The sequence below is a fragment of the Spermophilus citellus genome (genome assembly GCF_964194105.1).
Source record: "Spermophilus citellus genome assembly, chromosome: X".
NCBI classification, from domain to species: Eukaryota; Metazoa; Chordata; class Mammalia; order Rodentia; family Sciuridae; genus Spermophilus; species Spermophilus citellus.
The window spans coordinates 1,665,688-1,685,957 of record NC_138190.1 but is presented as its reverse complement, the minus strand read 5'-3'; the positions used below and the strand labels follow the sequence as shown (position 1 = coordinate 1,685,957).

The 20,270-nt window shown below is 43.8% G+C and overlaps 1 long non-coding RNA gene across 2 annotated transcripts; it reads left to right on the top strand.

Moving 5' to 3' along the window:
• The first annotated feature begins 646 nt into the window (after positions 1-646).
• On the top strand, positions 647-19,779 carry LOC308639075. Of its 2 annotated transcripts, none has more exons than XR_014019976.1 (4): positions 647-674; positions 1,126-1,223; positions 18,123-18,276; positions 19,480-19,779. It is a non-coding gene; the product is annotated as an uncharacterized lncRNA (long non-coding RNA). The 2 variants fall into 2 exon arrangements; XR_014019977.1 differs by having other exon boundaries at positions 653-1,012.
• Positions 19,780-20,270: the final 491 nt, after the last annotated feature.

The window sequence follows — 20,270 nt, the reverse complement described above, 5'->3', positions numbered from 1 at the left end:
TATTCCATTAATTATATATACCACATTTTCTTTATCCATTGATCTTTGGAGGGACACCTAGGTTGGTCCCTAGTCTAGTATATTGATCTGGTATAAACATTGTTGTGGCTGTTAAAAAGATTATACATGTGAAAATATTTAAAAAAAACACAGCAAGTTGCTGAGCAGGAGAAAACATTTCACATTACATATTTAATTATTTCCTAGTATCCAGAGTATAAAAGAAACTCTAGTGTATCTGTAATAAAATGATTGACAAATTCAAATTGAATTCCGAATTGTGAACCCCTCAGATATTTCTGCTACTCTTTATGGTGTTTCCTAAGAATGGTTTTAAAAATGCTAATTGTTAATTTTTTCAGGTTGACTGACATCTAGGAAGGCCACACCCAAGGGCAGAGCAAGAGAAGGGGACACACAAAAGTCATATCACAGGGGCTGGGGATGTGGCTCAAGCGGTAGCGCACTCGCCTGGCATGCGTGCGGCCCGGGTTCGATCCTCAGCCCCACATACAAACAAAGATGTTGTGTCCCCTGAGAACTAAAATAAATAAATAAATAAATTCTCTCTCTCTCTCTCTCTCTCTCTCTCTCTCTCTCTCTCTCTCTCCCTCTCCCCCCCCCTGCTTCTCCTCTCTCTTTAAAAACAAAAAAGTCATATCACAAAGGGACAGGTGAGCATAGCTGGACCCACAGGGATGTAGGAGGGCTCGCCTATACAAGATGACACAGTCACAGGACCCCAAAGATTGGGGCTATCATCTGGGTTACTTAGGCAACCTGATGACAGAGTGAATAATGATGATGCCACACCAATCTGAAAGGGAGACAGATAGAGTCACATGCTAGTTTGGCCTCCCACAGAATGGGTCTCACTGAGTCTGGCTGTGTTATTTTATCTCCCCTGTTTTCCCGAGGTTATCCACATGCTCTGTGCAAACACCCAGCACCTCTGAAGCCTGAGGAATCTGAGGTCCCTTCTCTACTCCCTGCTCAAGTGACACAGTCCAAGGTTAACATGGATGCTGCGAGCAGGGCAGCTGTGTGATCCCGAAGGAGCCTGGGAGGGGGTGCCCTTCCCAAACTCCTCTTGCAAGATTTATTTTTTTCTTTCTTTCTTTTTAGAGAGAGGGGAGAGAATTTCAATATTTATTTTTCGGCTGACACAACATCTTTGTTTGTATGTGGTGCTGAGGATCGAACCCGGGCCGCACACATGCCAGGTGAGTGTGCCACGGCCTCAGCCATAACTCCACCACAGAAACAAAGAGCAATTAAAAAAAGTTACTTAAGGAGGTTGAGGTAGGTCTGGGAATGTGGCTCAAGCGGTAGCACGCTCATCTGGCATGCGTGCGGCCCGGGTTCGATACTCAGCACCACATACCAACAAAGATGTTGTGTCCGCCGAGAACTAAGAAATAAATATTAAAAATTCTCTCTCTCTCTCTCTCTCTCTCTCTCTCTCTCTCTCTCTCTCTCTCTCTCTCACTCTCTCTTTAAAAAAAAGAAAAGAACCCATTGTTTTTTGAAATGGTCACCCATTCTCTCGCCTTCCCTCACGGGCGAGCAATTTCACTTACCTCCAAGTTTTAGACGTTCCCCGTACGGGCCACCAGATGCCAATGTCTGGGCTTGGCACAAGAATCACGAGCCACCACACACTTGTAGATTCAAACAGCAATTCTTTATTCCCGCACTCACACCGGCCTCTACAAACACATTCTGGGGAAAATCTCATTCTGCCTGCACAATTCACGTCCCAAAAATACCTTCTCAATTCCCGGAGAACTCAGCGGGAACTCAGGCAGCAGGAACGCCCTATTCCCAGCAGCAATAATCTTCAACCTCCAACTTCCCTAAACCCGGATTATCTTAAACCGGGAACGCCCTAAACTTGTCTTAAACTGGGAACGCCCTAAACCCGAATTGTCTTAAACCCGGATACTTCCCAAAACCTGCAGGATACACCCTAATCCTGGATCCACCCTGGTCCTTGAGCAGGGTCACCTTTCTCAAAGACACATGCAATGTCCAAGGCAAGTCCATTTAACATGGGGTACGCTGGCAAGGAAATTTCAATGTGTCATTCCTACTTGGCAATGGCCCTCAGCAATTGAGTGCACCTGGTTCAATTCCTGGCACCCCCATCTGTCTTCCCCCAAAAAAGCCAAGTGTTTCTTCTGATTTGCAGAATCGTGGTCTCTGGAGAGTTCATTGTTCTGCTCCCTTGCCAGCAAACCATTTTTTTCCCTGTAAACTCACAGCTGTGTCCTTATTGGATTGACATTGGGAAAGAGGATGGAGCCTTCAGGAACACCTTAACTTCATGTGTCCATGTCTCACAGCTGTTCAGTCTCAATTAATTGTGGTTTTGAAACATTTTGCCTGAATTTGGAAAGGTAGTACAAGAGAGCTGACTCATGGTGTCTGTTTTCATGGTGTAGGACTCACATCCTCTTATTTTCAAACTCTTTATCCATTTGTATCCCAGCAGTGACCCCTGCACATAGCAGAGAATTGGACCTTGTTTTCATTCTGTCTGTTGATCTCTACCTTAGGATAGGATTGTTCAGTCAATTGCCATATATTGTCACTGTTGATGTAGTTCGATTGATGTCTGCCCTTTTACACTCTTCTATTATGTCTTTTCCCCATCTATTCCTCTTCAGGATGTTATTGTTTTTAAACTGGCCATTAAACCCAGGGTTGCTGTAACACTGAACTACATGCCCTGCCCTTTTAAGTTGTATTTTGAGAGAGAGTGAGGCTACATTTCAGAGGTTGGGCTAGAATTTTTGACCCTAATGGCATGGTTTGTACCACTATCCCAGGATACTGCTCCAGTTTTGTCATTGTTATTGTTGTTTTTCTAAGAAAGAATTTATTGAACGATTTATTCAGTGATTCAGTTTTTTAATGTATTGGCTTAAAGATGTGTCATCATGTGTAAAAAATATGCTCCCTTGGCCAAAACCAAAGATGGCCTTGTTAGAGACCTGGCACTGTTAAACCACAACACAAGGAAAAGAACACAGACTCCAATTTTGAATCAACCTAAATCAAAATTTTATTTATGTACCCCAGGAGCTGGCCATGTCTGTCTGTCCTCAAACCCCAGGCTAAAGATACTCCAGCTCTTTCAGAACACATTTGTTTTAAATCAAACAACAACTCTTTTTTTAGAGAGAGGGAGAGAGAGACAGAGAGAATATTTTAATATTTATTTTTCATTTTGGGCAGACACAACATTTTGTTTTTTGTATGTGGTGCTGAGCATCATACCTGTGCCTCAGGCACGCCAGGTGAGCGAGCTACTGCATGAGCCACATCCCCAGCCCTCAGAACACATTTTTATAGCACAAAAGTTTGCAAAGGGGGGTGTCTTGAGAACTTCCAGATACCAGGATTTGGAAAAGCCTAATACAAAGGCAGGTAGTAGGTTAATAAACTACATGCCTTAACATTCCAAGGTAGGGAAAAAGTTCAGATCTCAACATCAGAATTTATGAGGTACCACTGAGGTTTCCGAGAGGGTTGTTATCTGGTCAGGGGGAGCCAAATATGGGTGACTTCAAGGCATGGGCAGGCATTCCAAGCAAGTTTAAAGATTGCAGTAATTTATACTAAAACAAAAATTCGTTTTCATGAGTTTTGGATGAGATGGATCCCAATCTTAAGAAGGAATTAGGCAGGGTTTCAGAGTTATATTCTCAAACCCACTATATTTATGCTCCCACCCACTTCTTTGTACCAAAATAGAAAAAGGGCTGGGGATGGAGCTCAGGGATTCCGTACCCCTGCCTTGGATTCAATGCACAGCAGTGGGGGAGAGCACCTAGAGTTGAGTTCTCAGTCCTAGACAGGTATGTGGCCACTATTCCACACTTCAGGGAATATGACTGTTAATATATAATCCCCCTCCCCATGGTCATTGGGAAAGTTGGTAGGTAGACTGAATTTGGGCCAGTGCACAAGATATGAAAGACTTCAATTAAAGCGAAGAGTAAAAATAAAGTTGTATTCACTTTCTGGGCAGGGGCAGATACTGAAGCCAGAAATAGACAGGCAGTCAGTACAGACAGGTAAATGGAGTCAGGTCTGATCAAGGACGCCAATGTTGAGAGGATCTGGCAAGTTGCACCCTGTCCTCTGAGGGATAGAAATTTGAATTCTTTCAGAGCTCTTGCTCTACCCTTATCATGGACCTGCCCTTGCTCCTTCCTGTTGCTAAGGTAGCCTCTCCCAGGAATTGCCCCTCCTTATAGAGAGCTATTAGGTTATTAATGTGTCCTAGGCTGCTACATCCTGCCCTTCTCCCTTCAGCCCGCCCTGTTTGTCACCATTGTGCCATCTCACCAAACATTCCTGGGCCTAGTCACCAAGGCAGGAAGGAGAAAGATAAGGGGAAAGGCATGGAGAACACAGGAAGCCTAGGACTCATAGAAAGGCTGAACACCTTGCTTCTGGGAATACCAGGGTACCAGCTATGGCCCCCTCTCCATCCTGGGGAGAAGTCTATATTACTTCTTTTAAAATAAACCCTGCTTTGCGTGCTTGCCTGGGCTTGCATCTCTAGTATTCAAACTTCAACATGTGAGGGGGCAGAACTCCTCCCCAGTAACCAGCGGTATCAACACCACAGGCCATAAGGGCCCCAAGTGGGGTTTCATATGCAGGCTTTATGGGCCGGGCTGAGCAGGGTTATTGTTTCTTTCTGGTTTAACTATCAGTTGAAACCCAGGAAGCTGAGAGCCCTGGGTCAGCATCTAGGGATATGGTGCTTACCAGGCAGGAGCAGGTGGCTTGTGGCTTTTCTTGAAAATGTTGGTGCCTCTGAACCTCTGACATGGAACGAACAAAAGGGAGGGGACCCTTCCTGAGATCAATTCAGTTCAGCCTGTGCAGTGGGGTGAAGTGTGTCAAGGGGTCACATAACCATGAGTTCACAGACATTTTATGACACACACAGATGCCTGAAGCCACAGACGACACCAAACCTACATACAGTGTGCCCTCTACACACATGCCTATGACTGATTGCCCTTTCTATAAAACCTGAGAGTCCTAGACAGCCCTGAAGAGAGGGCGGAGGACATGGTGCCCTGGTCTTCCTGGTGTAGCTTCACTGATCAAAGTTCCTTTTCTGCTTGTCATCATGAATTTTTGAGTTTGGATTTGGGGTAAAGAGATGACCTGATGTGTGGGGTCACCAGAGTCAGATGGCTTCCAACAACTCCCTAATAGTGGAATGTAGAACATGGACATTAAGCACAAGGCGCTCCTTTTATTTCAACCCCGCATTGCTGCCTTAGGGAATTGCCTCCCCCACCTCCTTCCCCTCCATCCTGCTGGGGAGAGAACACTGAGCCAAATCACCAACACCAATTGCTTCCTTTCTTAGCTCTAATTCCTCAAAAGATAAGTACTCCGGAGGTGATGAGAATTACTAAAATAATTGTCAAACTCTATTTATTTTCACATATCAAATATGTATGATACATATGATATTTTTAAATATTGTTTCAAAAATTTTGAGACTATCTCTTGCTAAGTTGCCTGAGGTCATACCAGCTGATACCATATATGTATATAGGTATCTTTTTCTTTGAGGTTCTGATTTTTTTTTTTTAGAAAGAGGAGAGAGAGAGAGAGAATTTTTTAATATTTATTATTTCTTAGTTCTCGGCGGACACAACATCTTTGTTGGTATGTGGTGCTGAGGATCGAACCCAGGCCTCACGCATTCTAGGCCAGCTGGCTACCACGTGAGCCACATCCCCAGCCCCTTTGAGGTTCTGTTGAATAATCCCTGTGGGGCTAGACCTCTGAGCTAGATCATCAACCCTTTTAATTTATTTTAAGGTAAGCTCTCCCTGTTTGTGAAGCCAGATTGAAATATTGTAGTGTGTGTAGCTAGGTAAGTGGGGTCTAATATCAGGTCCAATAAAAAAATGCAATCTGATCTGATCCTGGGAAACAAAAAAAACACCTGAGAGGTGAAGTGTTCATGTCCCCATGGCCTTGGGCAAGTCCTAAATAAGGGTTAATGAAGTAGCTCCCAGTAAAACAGGGAGATGCTCATCAAACCACCCTACGCTGTTCCTGCCCAGGTTTTTGCTCCCCATCCCATAAGTCCACCCAGTTCCCTCCCTTTGGCCTTCCACCCTCATGCCCAATCACCTGCACAATAAAGGAAAATAAAGGACAGGAATGTGGGAGGACAAAAGAAGACCTTAGGTTTAAGAGGGAGAAGACCCCCCCCTTCCAGGGATTCTGCCTTTGGGTCCCCTTCTTCCTGGGGTGGGGGGAGTCTTTTGTGCTTTCTCTTATTAAACCTTCCACTTTCCACTCTCCACCTGCTTCTCTGGTGTTATACTGCAGGATTCGGGAACAAGGAGTCCTCATGGTAAACAGCATTATCATTTGTTGATTTTCACCTGATTTTGGGCTCCTCCTGCCTTAGAGTCCTTAAGTAACTATTTTGTATATATGTTTTAACTGTTGTTTTTTTCTGTGGTGAGGTTAAAACCCAGGGCATCACCCGTGCTGGGAAAGCAGTCTCCCTCAGCCAGAGCTCAATCCCAGATGTTTGTTACCCTTTGTACCAAGTTCAAGCAAAGGCTTCCCACCTGGATTAGTTCCCAGCCCAGGAAAGAAGCTCCACCTGAAAAGGGCTGGGGCCAAGGATCTGCCACTCTAGCCAGTTTTGGTTAGTGATTGGATAACCTTAGCTGTCAGTCACAATGCAGAGGCCTGACTAGGGGCGGCCCATTAGGGATGCTGGGGTGGATGTGACCAATCAGATCCGGACAAGAGGGGAAGGGCGGGCTTTGGAAATCTCGCGGGCTTTTTTTTCAGGACCAACTCTGCTCCTCCCTTTCCGGGCCCCAGGAGCTCTGCCAAAAGGCCTAGTTGATTCTGAGCAGCCTGTGCTTCCCTCTATCTCTGGTGCCTTGAGGTCCTCAAGAGAACACCGGGTCCTCTAGAAAGACAAAAATGGTGAGTATGTGACGAGGGCTGAAGGGACATGGTCAGCACCTGCCTTGGGGCCCCCGCAAAGGGGTGAGCTGCAGAGCCTGGCGGAGTCGCCTCTGGAAGTTGCCCTGGGTCTCTGTCCCCTGCTCCTGGGGGTTGGGCTGGATGGTAGAATCTTGAAGTCACCTCGCTGGCGGCTGACCCTAAGCCTCTGTCCACTGGTCCCGCGGGGTGAACTGGGTGTTGGGTGTGCGAGGTTGGTGCAGAGGGTGCAGCCTGGTCTTCCATGGCGGATGGCCCTGGGCTTCTGCTCTCTGGCCCCGAGAATTGGGCTGGGTATCCAGTCCCTGAGGTCAGCTGCGGAGCATGAGGCCCAGTTTCCCACTGGCAGGTGGTCCTGGGCTCTGTCCCTTGGCTTCCATTGTTGAATGGGCAGCTCCTGTCCCCAGCTTCCCCTCCCCTCCCTGCTGGTGGCCCGCCCCCACTCTTCCAAACGTGTAGAAAGCAGGATCCCAAATCCACTTTCCTTCCCCCAGTTTAGTTCCTCTGAAAGCTGCTGTAGGTCTTTCAATTGCAGTTGCCTCCTGTGTTCTAAAATGCCCCATCTTTTCCACTTCCCGTCATGAATATCTGGTCTTCCTCCTGTGTTTCTTTGTTTTTTTTTTAAGAGAGAGTGAGTGAGAGAGAGAATTTTTAATATTTATGTAATATTTAGTTCTCGGCAGACACAACATCTTTGTTGGTATGTGGTGCTGAGGATCCAACCGGGCCGCATGCATGCCAGGTGAGCGCGCTACCGCTTGAGCCACAACCCCAGCCCCACTTTACATTTTATTTTGAGACATGATCTCACTAAGTTCCTTAGGGCCTCACTAAGTTGCTGAGGCTGGCTTTGAATTTAGCAGTCCTCCTGACCCAGTCTCTCAAGCTGTTGAGATTACAGTTGTGTCCCACTGTGCATGGCTGACAAGAACATTTGTAAAAGAAAGTTATGCATGAATACATTAACCAAGTGCATTGGTAGGATCATCAGATGGGTGGCTAGAGTCAAAAGGGGGAAATTTCTCCTGTAGGTCCTTTATTACATTGTTAGCTTTGGAAGATGGTAATTACATGTTGAGTGAGGTTGGTAATATATTCTGAGAGGTTCATTTGTTTGGAGAAATTTGGACTAATACAGAAATTATGGTAATTGGTTTTGAAAGAGGTTAAGAGAGCCCAAGGTAATTTTTGCCTACCATACAGAACCCTGTCTTATACCTCATGGTGGTCTAGTTGCCCAAAGTCAGGTGGTCTGAAGGCTCATTGATATAGAGCAAGTTCATAGAGAACTTCATTTCACACCTGAAAAATTTCTGGGTTCTTTTTACTCTTTCTTAGTGTAGACACAAAATCTGATATTCTCAGCCAGGTTTTCTTTTGACATCTCAGAGAGTCCTATGTTCTGAGTCTCTATCCTTTCCTGTGGCTGCCACCATGTGCCCACAGCTGTCTTGCGCCCTGCATGGTACAAGAAATTTCAGGCCCTAGGACAGCTCCTCTTAGAGGACAGCCTAAGTTGTGAGGTACAGCCTCTTGGGGGATCAGCTGAGATCTTGGGCCTAAGGAATCGCCTGGAACAGGCCTCATCTAGACAACTAACTTCTTGGGACCTTGTTTTCCCCAAGATCTGTTCCCATTCTTTGGAGACAGGTGGCCAGTCAGGCTGTGGATGCTGGTGCTGAGGGGCAGGTCAGCAGTGATTTCTGCACTTTCAGTCTCTCACAGTGTGAAGGAGCAAAACCTCTCCCAGAGCTTAAGGAACACCCACCCCGTGCAGAGCTATGCAAACCTGAAAAGCCTCATAGACTGGAGTCATGGTCCAGGGTTCTTGGAGGGTGATCCCAGAGGCTTTCAGAGGGCAAGACCAGGAGGGAGCATGTCCCAGCTGTCAGGGACCTTCCCTGCCCCTTGAGCCTGACACATGTGTGCTCCCTCAGCACCAGAGCTTTCTGTGTATCACTTTGAAATGTTGTATTCACTTATCTGAGGCCCAGGTTTATTTATTCAGAGCCAAATGGGATGGACTAATATTAAAGAGGCAAGACAGAAGTGAATTTTAAAAAGTCTAGTTGCATTTCCATTGTTAAAAATCCCAACTTACAGCCAGGTGCAGTGGTGCTCACCTGTGATCCTTCCTGCTCCAGAGGCTAATCAGGAGTGTTGTAAATTTGAGGGCAGCCTTAGCAACTTATCCAGGCCTTCTGCAACCTGGTGAGACTGCATCTCAAAATAAAATATAAAAATGACTGGCATGTGGATCAGTAGTAAAATATCTCTGGGTTTAATCTCGGGGATACCAAACCTAAGGAAAAAAAAAACACCCACTTACCTAATTTACCTTTTGCTACCCCTGAGTATGTGTAGAATGTTTGTAAGATTTAATGTTGTCTTTTCAGTGATTTCAAATTGATATCCAATCCTAGATTCCAAAATGCCAGGTAAGATACAGAGAAACTCTGTCTTGCATTATTGCGGCAGAAATTGAGTCCAATTCTACAAAAATAGTGGTGAATAAATTTATGAATGTGATTTCATAAAAACTAGTATCTGTCCTTCACAAGGTGATGAATTGGACAAAGGATGACAGTTTTTCACTGTTGTTGTCTGGAGTTGGCAGCTTCATGTTAACTCTGGTTTTTTGGTTTCAGAAATGGAACCCAGAGTTGCTTAACCACCAGCCCCTTTTAGATTCTTTGTTTTGATACAGAGTCTCTTGCTACATCCCCTAGGGCCTCAGACTCCTGAACTGCTGGGGTTACAGCTGTGCACCATCACACCCGTCTCCATTGTAAATTTTAAGGACAATTTTGACAATATCTGAAACATCCAAGTATGATCATTTAATCACTGAATATCAGTGAAATAGTAAATGACATTCCTTTTCTGGAAAGGAGCGATACAACTGTCTAAATACATGTGTCTAAATAAGGGTGCTGATCCCCTCAAGAGCACTCCCCCTATGTCACCTGATTCCTGTTCCCTCCTAAGTGCCTCCTCCTAGGGCCAACCCTTTGGGAGCTGGCCTTTTACCTTATGAAATTTGGGAGCAACATGAATGCTCTCTCTACTCTCTCTGTCCTCTGCAACATTTTGGCTTGTCTTAGATACAGTCTGCTATTTTCAATTTTTTGAAAACTATTTTTTGTTGTTGCTATAGTTGGACACAATACCTATTTATTTATTTGTATGTGGTGCTGAGGATCAAATATAGGGCCTCTCATGTGCTAGGTAAGCACTCTACTGCTGAGCCAGAATCCCAACCCTCCTATTTCAATTTTAGATGTAGTTTTTCTTAAGTTTACCCTAAAACCATGCCCTAAATTTCACAGAATTAACTGAAATGCTCAGTGTTCTTTTTAGAGAGTGTAGATTATGGGAACATTCAACCTCCTTTGTGAGAAAGTGTGTTGTCTTTCCATTGATTTTGTTGTAATTTATGCCTCTAATTGTGTACCTTTTGTATTATAGTCATTTTTATCTCTTATTATGTGTATTTTAGGTGTTTTTTCTGTGTTTGTGTGTGTGTGTGTGTGTGTGTGTGGACTGCTGCAGATTGATCTGAGGGCCACATACATGCTTGGGAAGTTTTCTACTACAGAGCTACTCTCCAGTCCAAGAGAATTAGTATTGTAGACTATTGTTTATTTATTTGCTTACTTATTGAGTGCTGGGGATTCATGCCGTGGACTTGCTCATGCTTAGTTCTCCTCCAGAAATGAATTTCAATTTGTGAGCAGAGTTCTGGTGTTTTAGTGGGGAATAAACCTACAGGCACTTGACCACTGAGCACATTCTCAGCCCATTTTTATGTATTTATTATTTCTTTTTCTTTTCTTTTTTTTATATTTCATATAGCTGTAGATGAACAAAATACATTCATTTTGTTTGTTTACTTTTTATGTGGTGCTGAGGAACATATCCAGTACCTCAAACATGCTAGCAAGTGCTCTGCCACTCAGCTCCAATCCCAGACTCCCTTTTAATTTTTGATGAAGACAAGTCTCACTAAGTTTCTGAGGGTCTTGCTAAGTTGCTGAGAGTGGCCTCCAACTTGCCATTTCCCTGCCTTGACCTCCCTAGCGGCTGAAATTACAGGTGCACACCACCACACCAGCAGTTGGAATGACATTTTTTTAACTTATTTTTTATTTGTAGTTGGACACAATACCTTTATTTTAGTTCTTCATTTTTATGTGGTGCTGAGGATTGAACCCAGGGTCTTGCACGTGCGAGTCGAGTGCTCTACCACTGAGCCACAACCCCAGCCCCTGGAATGACTTTTGAAGACTTATCATCCAATTTATTTCCAGATGGAAATAGTATTGAAAATCAGTTTCTTTGCTTTTGTCCATAGTTTTGAAATTTGTACGTATGACTCTTTGCTTTATTCTTGCATTATTATAAAAATGGTATTTAGCATATACTATTATTTCTTATATATTTGTAAAACTTCATGGCTTGGTAGTTTATTTAGTTTATTAGTTAGACTTTGTTTTTCAGAGGAATTTGTGGCTTACATAGTTTATTAGTCAGTGTTCTCTAGAGGAACAGCATCAAGAGGAAGTTTGATTATAAAAGGGGACTTATTGGATTGGCGTACTTGACCTGAAGCTGGATGTCCACAGTGGCCATCTGCAGCTGGAGAGCTTGAGAAGTAGTAGCTGCAGAGTCCAAGAGGCTGAAGCCTCAGAACAAGAGGGATCAGTGGTGCTGCCCTAGTCCAGACCAAAGGTTCTGGAAACTCCCTGGAGAATCACTGGCAGAGTCCACTTTGGGAGAGTGAACAAGGCAGAGTCTGATACCCTCAGGCCATTGCTTAGCAAACAAAAACCCACTGAGAAGAAAGGAGCTTGCTCTGCTGCTGCTTCCTTCTTCTTTCAACTTTTGTTCCACCCAAGACACAGTCCTATTGGATGGTGCTGCGCACCTTAAAAAGGTTTGCCAGTTTGGCTCACTATCCCGCATGCCAATCATTTGTAGACATACCCTCATGGACACATGCAAAATCTCATTAATTATCAGTATCTTTTAATCCAATCAGGGTGACAATTAAATGTGTCATTACTCATAGTATGGAATACCCCTTCTCTCCAGCTGATAGTCTCCACTATTTTCAACATATTGCATTGGTGTAGGGTGTTTGTTAGTTACTAAACCAGTGTTGAACATTTGACCAAGAGAATGGATGAAGCAACATGTTATGATAAGCCAAAGTTCATCCTTTACCTTAGGGTTCCTCCTGGAATCATGTGAACATCATGCATGTTGAGTGTAGATTTCTCATGCTGTCAATCTCTCCTGGCCTCCACTATACATTTGGTGGGATATTTTAGATCTCAGTGACCTTGGAGGATGTGGCTGTGAACTTCACCCAGGAGGAGTGGGCTTTGCTGAATCCTTCCCAGAAGAACCTTTACAGAGATGTGATGCTGGAAGTCCTCAGAAACCTGTCTTCTATAGGTAATAATGATGTTTTTAAAGTTAATCAAATAGAGAACTCATGTTTATTTTGGTCATTTATGTAGAAGGTGAAAAGGGAATCAGTTGGTGAATTATTGCAGCATAAATAACATGTATCATTTGGCAAAGCATTGTTAGCTCCTGATTATTCATAAAGATTGTTCCGTTCTCTCATTTTAGGAAACAATTGGCAAGACAAGACCACTGAAGTTCATACTGAAAACTCTGGGAGCAATGTAAGGTAAGTGTCCTCACAAGAGGAGTCCATGAGGGGGTCTGAGAACAGTCATGTAATATTCAAAGCAAACCAACGAGAGAAGTATGCATAAATTGAGAAGTATTTATTCTTATAGTGCTTTTTACCTGAAATATATACTTAGCTGTAACAGATATTCTGTCTTTTCAAAGTATTTGACATGCAAAAAGTATATGAAATTGCATATGTGGATATCACTATTTGGATAATAGCCATAGAAAAGCTATGTTGAAAAGGATTGTTTGCTTTAAATCTCCTTATTTTTAGGCAAGTTGAACAAGTCAGAAAACCTAGTCTTTACCTGATGTTGGTAGTAATGTAAAGATCTATCAATACATAGAAAATTGTGAATGAATCAAGCATTGATTATGTGCTGGTCACTTGTTCTTTAAAGAAGTCATATGGTAAACTCAAAGGCACAAAATAGTGTGGGAAAACCTTCAAATTGATTCCAATTCTTAATTGAACAAAGAAAAATTTTAATAGAGTAAATCCATGTCACTTGATTATGTGTGCAAAAGACTTCATATGACCTTCATTCCTTCATAGGCAGATCACATCTCTCTCTGGACACAAATACTACAACCATGAGGAATGTGAAGAGAAGCCATCTGAATTTAAACAATATAAGAAATCTCTGGTTTCTCCCAAAAATGTTCACACACATATGTTAATAGAAACTGGAGATGGACCTTATGGATGTACAGTAAGTGGGAAAGTCATCCATCATTCCAGTGACATTCAAAGGCATGGAGATACTCATACTGGGTGGCAACCCTATGAATATCAGCAATGTGGTGAAGCCTCGTCTTCTCCCACGGGTGTTCCAAGACACATGAGAACACGCAGTGAACGTACACGTTTTCAATGTGAGGTATGTGGGAAAGCCTTTTGTTTCTCCTCTGTATTAAGAAGACATGAAAGAACTCATGCTGGAGAGAAAGTGTATGAATGTAAACGAGGTGGTCAGACCTGTATTTCATACACAAGTCTTCAAAGGCACAGGATCACACACATGGGGAATAAAGGTTTCAAATGTAAGGTATGTGGGAAAGACTTTGCTTTTCCCAGTTTACTTAGAATACATCAGAGAATGCATACTGGAGAGAAGCCCTATGAATGTAAGCAGTGTGGGAAAGCCTTCACTCAGTCCTCTGTCCTTCACTCACATGAAAAAATTCATACTGGAGAGAAACCCTATGAATGTAAGCAGTGTGGAAAAGCCTTTGCTACATCCCATCAGCTTCATATACATGGAAGAATACATACCAGAGAAAAGCCCTATGAATGTCAACAGTGTGGAAAAGCCTTTACTAATGCCTCCTGCCTTCAGAAACATGAACGGACTCATACTGGAGAGAAGCCCTATGAATGTAAGCAGTGTGGGAAAGCCTTCACTCAGTCCTCTAACCTTCACTCACATGAAAAAACTCATACTGGAGAGAAGCCCTATGATTGTAAGCAGTGTGGCAAAGCCTTCACTCACTCCTCTAACCTTCGCTCACATGAAAAAACTCATACTGGAGAGAAGCCCTATGAATGTAAGCAGTGTGGGAAAGCCTTCACTCAGTCCTCTAACCTTCGCTCACATGAAAAAACTCATACTGGAGCGAAGCCCTATGAATGTAAGCAGTGTGGCAAAGCCTTTGCTACATCCCCTACGCTTCACAGACATGAAAGAATACATACCAGAGAAAAGCGCTATGAATAACAACAATGTGGAAAAGCTTTTGCCACATCCTGTCTGCTTCACACACGTACACAAGTACAGATACTGCAGAGAAATAGTATGCATGAAAACAATTGGTAAACTTTTCTGTTACTACTGTTGCACTCATATACATGTAGGAAGTTACTGGAGAAAAATCCTTTGAATGTAAAACCTGGTAAATCAATATTTCATGTCATCCTCAAAGACAAGGAAGGACTCACACTGCTGAAAATGTGTGTGTGTGTGTGAGAGAGAGAGAGAGAGAGGGAGACAGACACTGGGGATTTAGTCTGGTTGTGCTCTACCACTTAGCTACATTCCAGTTACTTTTTATTTTGAGATAGGGACTTGCTGCATTTCTTAGGGTCTTCCTAAGTTGCTGAGGCTAGCCTCCAACATTGATCCTTCAGAATCAGCCTCTCAAGTCTCAGGAATTAAAGGCATACACCACCACTTCCAACTGAGTAACTCGTTAAATGTATAAAATTATCACAAATCATTCCATTTTCCCTGTTGCCTTCAAAGCCATTTCATTCACATTGAAAAACAAACCCTCTGAATGTAAGCAGTGTGGCAACACCTTTGCTCCATCCCATCAGCTTCATAAACATGCAAGAATACATACCAGAGAAAAGCCCTGGAATACATACCAGAATACATAGCAGAGAAAAGCTACATCCTGTCAGCTTCCCCTCCAGCCCTATTCTCATATATGAAAACACAGAGAGAAGCCCTGTGAGTGTGAGAAATGTGGGAAATCTAGTTTTCTCAGTCTTTTACTAAGGCGTCAGAAGATTCTTTTGGAATAAAAAGAATAAATCCTATGCAAAAAAGAAATATAAGTTGTTGAGCTGTTCTAGTTTTGTTCCATTGTATGAAAGGACTCATACTGTAGAAAATGCTGAGGATAAGCCATGTGGGGCAGTATTCAGCTTTCAGAGTTTTCTTCAAAGACAAAGAATTCACATCTGGGAAGATCCTTTTTCTGTCTTTCAAAATTGTAGTAAGACTTTCAACTTTCCATGTCCCATAAAACAGCATTTAAGAAACCACACTGGAGAAAAGCCCTGTATATAGAAATGTGGTAGGACCTATGCTTGTTTCAGATCCATTTGAACTTGTTCAGACTTGAGGATATTTTTATTTTCATTTTATGTATTCATTTTGAGAAAAAAACTGTAGGTGTGTGAAAAGGTTTGTGCCTTTATTTCATTGTTTATCTATTCAGAGGCAACAAAAATGCACCCTGGGTTGGAGGGGAGCATTGCATCAGCATGAAGATGTGAAAGCAACATGTTTTTCTCGGTTAAATCTCTCTTGTTTTTAGATTAGATTTTCCTGTATTTTAAATCTTTTGTGTCTAATGTTTCATTACATATTCTGTATGTTAATTTAGGCATCTCCACTCCAGGCTTTGGTACAGATTGGTGAAATGTCTCTTCTGAACTTCTGTTTTCTCTCTTTGTTCACATTTCACCCAGGAGTGCTCCACCACTGAGTTTCTCCACAGTCCTTTTAATTGTTGTTTTTTGAGATGGAGTGAGGCTGGCAGCTAGGACCATAGGGATGTGTCTGTGTAACCTGAAGCTGGGCTCTTTCTTGTCCTTGATTGCTTATTCACCTGTGGATGACTCTGGGACCCCACTCTTGTCCCTTGTGCTTGTTCTAAGTGTCATGCATTGTGCTGTATGTAAGCACATTAAAGAGCATTATAACATAATGTCATTTGTGTATATTATTTGGAGAGGCACTTTCTCAAAATATGTTTTGCCCTATGCTTGAGTTGCTTTCTCTATTCTTTCCCCAATTCAGGGGACCAAATTCTGCCTTGTGCATGCTAGGCAGGCATTCTTGCACTGAGCACTCCCATAGCTCAGGCGATGAGTTTGCCTGTGCTGTGTGTGTGGACCCCACTGATGACCACATCAGCAGATGCAGCTCTGCAGGTGTTTCCTCCACAATGGCAGATGGTCTCTTGCTTCTTAAAGGTCTTTTATACCAGTGAATTTTTTTAAAAAAACTACATCCAACTTAGCTTTTCTCCCCATGAATAATACTTAGGTGGAATATTCTAGAAAACTCAGGCTTGATTTCTCTCTGTGTTTAGAGTAGCTCTGTAGCCCTGGGAATATTGTGTGATGGTTTTAGGTTTAAGGTTAAGAAAACTGGGCTGGGGATGTGGCTCAAGCGGTAGCGCGCTCGCCTGGCATGCGTGCGGCCCGGGTTCGATCCTCAGCACCACATACCAACAAAGATGTGTCCGCCGAGAACTAAAAAATAAATATTAGAAATTCTCTCTCTCTCTCTCCTCTCTCAGTCTCTCTTTAAAAAAAAAGGTTCAGAAAACCTACTTAATGCACTCTACATGATGAAAGGCTTGGTAAGGAGTGTCCCAGTCTGATGTGCTAATATAGTGGCACTCCTTTCTCCACAAAAGAATATTAAATTAGCTTCTCAAGAGACCTTCACCATAATTTTCTTTCAACAAAATGGCAGGAGCAGATTTTGCAAAGATCTCAATGTGGATTATAACACAGACTTCTGCTTTTGTGGTAAAGCTTGGAAGACCTCTGATTAATCTTAGAATTGGTACACAAAGTACTTTCTGTGAACTAAAATAAAAATATTCTTCAGGTATACACCTACAGAAAATATAAACCTCTATCCCTGTTCCACTGGGTGTCAATGAAGATCAATGAAATTACAAGCAGTGAACCAAAAACTTTTAGGTGATACACCTCATAACCCTGCAGCTAATAAATCTAATTGTGGAATATCCTTGGGTGTCTGGCTTCATGTGCCCTACATCATTGATGCAGCTGCAGCCTGCCATCAGGTGTCATTCTGCAGTATATGCTGGGGAGAGGGCTGTTTCTGCTCAGGCTAAAGGATTAAAGTGAACAACCCCAAAGCTGTGGAGACACATTTTCTATCATGTCCAACTACAGCATCAACTAGTTATGAAAATTAAAGGTTTCCCTGGCTCATGAGAATGAGAGGATCTGGGAAAGGGCTGTCAGGGATGAGGGATGGGGACATGTGCTCTTTTCATAACCTTCCTTTGATCCCAAGAAAAGGCTACCAGGTTCCCATCTCATCAGAGCTGGAGGGACTCACAGGTGCTCCTTAGGCCCCAGCTTCACCTGCTGCTGAGGAAGAGGGTGCACCTGACCTTGTGTGAGGAGCTTCTTCCACTGACAGGGCTTTGACCTGCAGGCCAGGATGAAAGGTTCAGAATGTAAAGGTTAAGTTTTGTTTTCTTGATTGAGTTTAAGTTCTGTTTTCCTGAAACTTGAAATCTATGTAGGTGTCAAAACAATTCCTGGAAAAACCGTTAAATGTATGTTGAGAAATGTCTCCTGACCATCTGGTTGCTCTGTACAAACAACCCCTCCTGCATTCCCTGACCTACACATGAACTCCCCAGTTCAAACAATGTATATAAGCTCTGCTTAAGTTGTTCTCCGGCTCTCAGCTCCTCTCAAGTGAGCTCTGAGCCCCAGCATGTTGGACCCCCAAGAAACCCTCTGCTGTTGCATGAGACAGTCTCTTGGTGGTCTCTTCCTCCCACGCTCAACCGACCTTAACAAGGAGACTGCAAGGGAGGCTGGGTGTTCACAGGGCCATCCTCAGAATCATTGGCCAGTCTCCTCACCCCCATGCCTCATTGTGCTCCAGCTGTCATCATTCAACAGTGACCACATGTCCCTGTCATGTGGAAGAAGGTCCCAAGCATCACCAGCATGCAAGGGGAAGAGGCCACAAATCATTTAACTTGGAAACCAGGAGGCCTGAGACTGAAGCCATCCAAGCCTCTCTGACCAAGGCCAAGGTGGGAGACAACCCTGGGCAGAGCATAGTTTTGGTGTCCTCAGACAGAGCAGCATGTCAACACGTATGTGGCCACCTCCTCCTCTGACCCCCTTCACCAGAAGGAAACCAGGCCTCTGGAGAGACACACCCATCACAGGGAGCAGGGATGGAGCCAGGACCCCTGTCCAGCTGTATGACTCCTGGAACCCACATGTAGCCTGAGCTTTCCCCAGAACAAGGCAGAACTCCCACACCCAGTATCTTTAATTTTCACATTAATGCCAGAAAAATGGGGCTGAGAGCTTTCATCGGGTGTTTTTCTAGCCAGGCATCTAGTATGGATGGGCTGGCAGTGGGCTGAGTCTCAGTCCACTCCTTTCACTCCAAATCCCCCTCCAGGGAAACCCTTGTGTCTCCACTGTTGTGCTGCCCCTGCTGCCAGAGGACAGCCCCACCTCAACCCCAAGCCCTTTGTGGCTGTCCTGACCATGGGAAAGCTGGTCATCCCTCAGGGCTGTTTGACACATCTCTGGGTCTCATGTTCCTACTCGATTCTTTGAAATGCCCAGAGCTCAAGGCTGTATGCACCCAAGTAGAGAGAACTGAAATCGGGGGCAGAGTTGGGTCCACTTCTCACCATATTTCTTGTTCTGGGTCCCAAGGCCTGATGAAACATGGGGATGAGGGACTTAGGCAGGCCTGGGATTGTCACTGTCCTGGAAATGGCTGCTGGAGAGGTCTGTGCAGAACCCCAGATCACATCTGCAACCCACGTGGCCTGGGACCTGATCCCCACTTTAAGATCTGCCTTTGACAGGAGCAGCCTCCAGAACTCAGCCTTCACATGAGAGCAAAATGGCATGTCTGTCATTCTGTCATTGGTTCACTGCCTATTGTCCTCATGGCACATGACTGTTCTGTTAGACATGAGGTCCCCTTTCAATGCCAAAGTCAGCTTGCATTTTCAGCCCACCCTGAAATGGTTCATATTGGTAAGAATGTGAAAGGAGCTGACAGGTTGCCTTTGTGTCCCAGGGAGGCCACAAGGTTGGATCACCTAACATTGTGTGGACTCCACAGGCTTTTGTGTCTCCTGGAATGTGCTTTGGGTTTCTGCAATAGCAAACCCAAACAAACCCAGAATAACCAAATTGTAATCTCTAATTGACATCAAACTAAGGACTTTCCATCTCATTAATGAAATATTTTTCTTTAGTGCCAGGTGTGGTGGTGATGCCTCAATCCCAGCCTCTAGGGAGGCTGAGTCAGGAGGATCAAGAGTGTACAGCCAGCCCCAGCAAAGTTGAGCTGCTAAGAAACTCAGAGAGACCCTGGCTCCAAATAAAATACAAAATGAGGCTCTGGATGTGGCTCACTGATTGAGTGCACCTGGTTCAATCTCTGGCACCCCCATCTCCCTCCCCCCCAAAAAGCCAACTCTTTCTTCTGATTGGCAGAATCTTGGTCTCTGGACAGTAGTCATTGTGCTGCTCCTCTGCTAGCAAACCATTTTTTTTCCTGTAAACTCACAGCTGTGTCCTTATTATTGGATTGGCATTGGGAAAGAGGATGGAGCATTCAGAAACACCTTAACTTCATGTGTCCATGTCTCACAGCTGTTCTGTCTCAATTAATTGTGGCTTTGAAACATTTTGCCTGATTTTGAAAAGGTACTACAGGAGAGCTGACTCATGGTGTCTGTTTTCATGTTGTAGAACTGACATCCTCTTATTTTCAAACTCTTTATCCATTTGTATCCCAGCAGTGACCCCTGCACATAGCACAGAATTGGAGCTTGTTTTCATTCTGTCTGCTGATCTGTACCTTAGGAGAGGATTGTTCAGTCAATTGCCATATAATGTCACTGTTGATGTAGTTCGATTGATGTCTGCCCTTTTACACTCTTCTCTTTTCTTATGTCTTTTTCCCCTCTATTCCTCTTCAGGATGTTATTGTTTTTAAACTGGCCATTAAGCCCAGGGTTGCTGTCACACTGAGCTACATGCCCTGCCC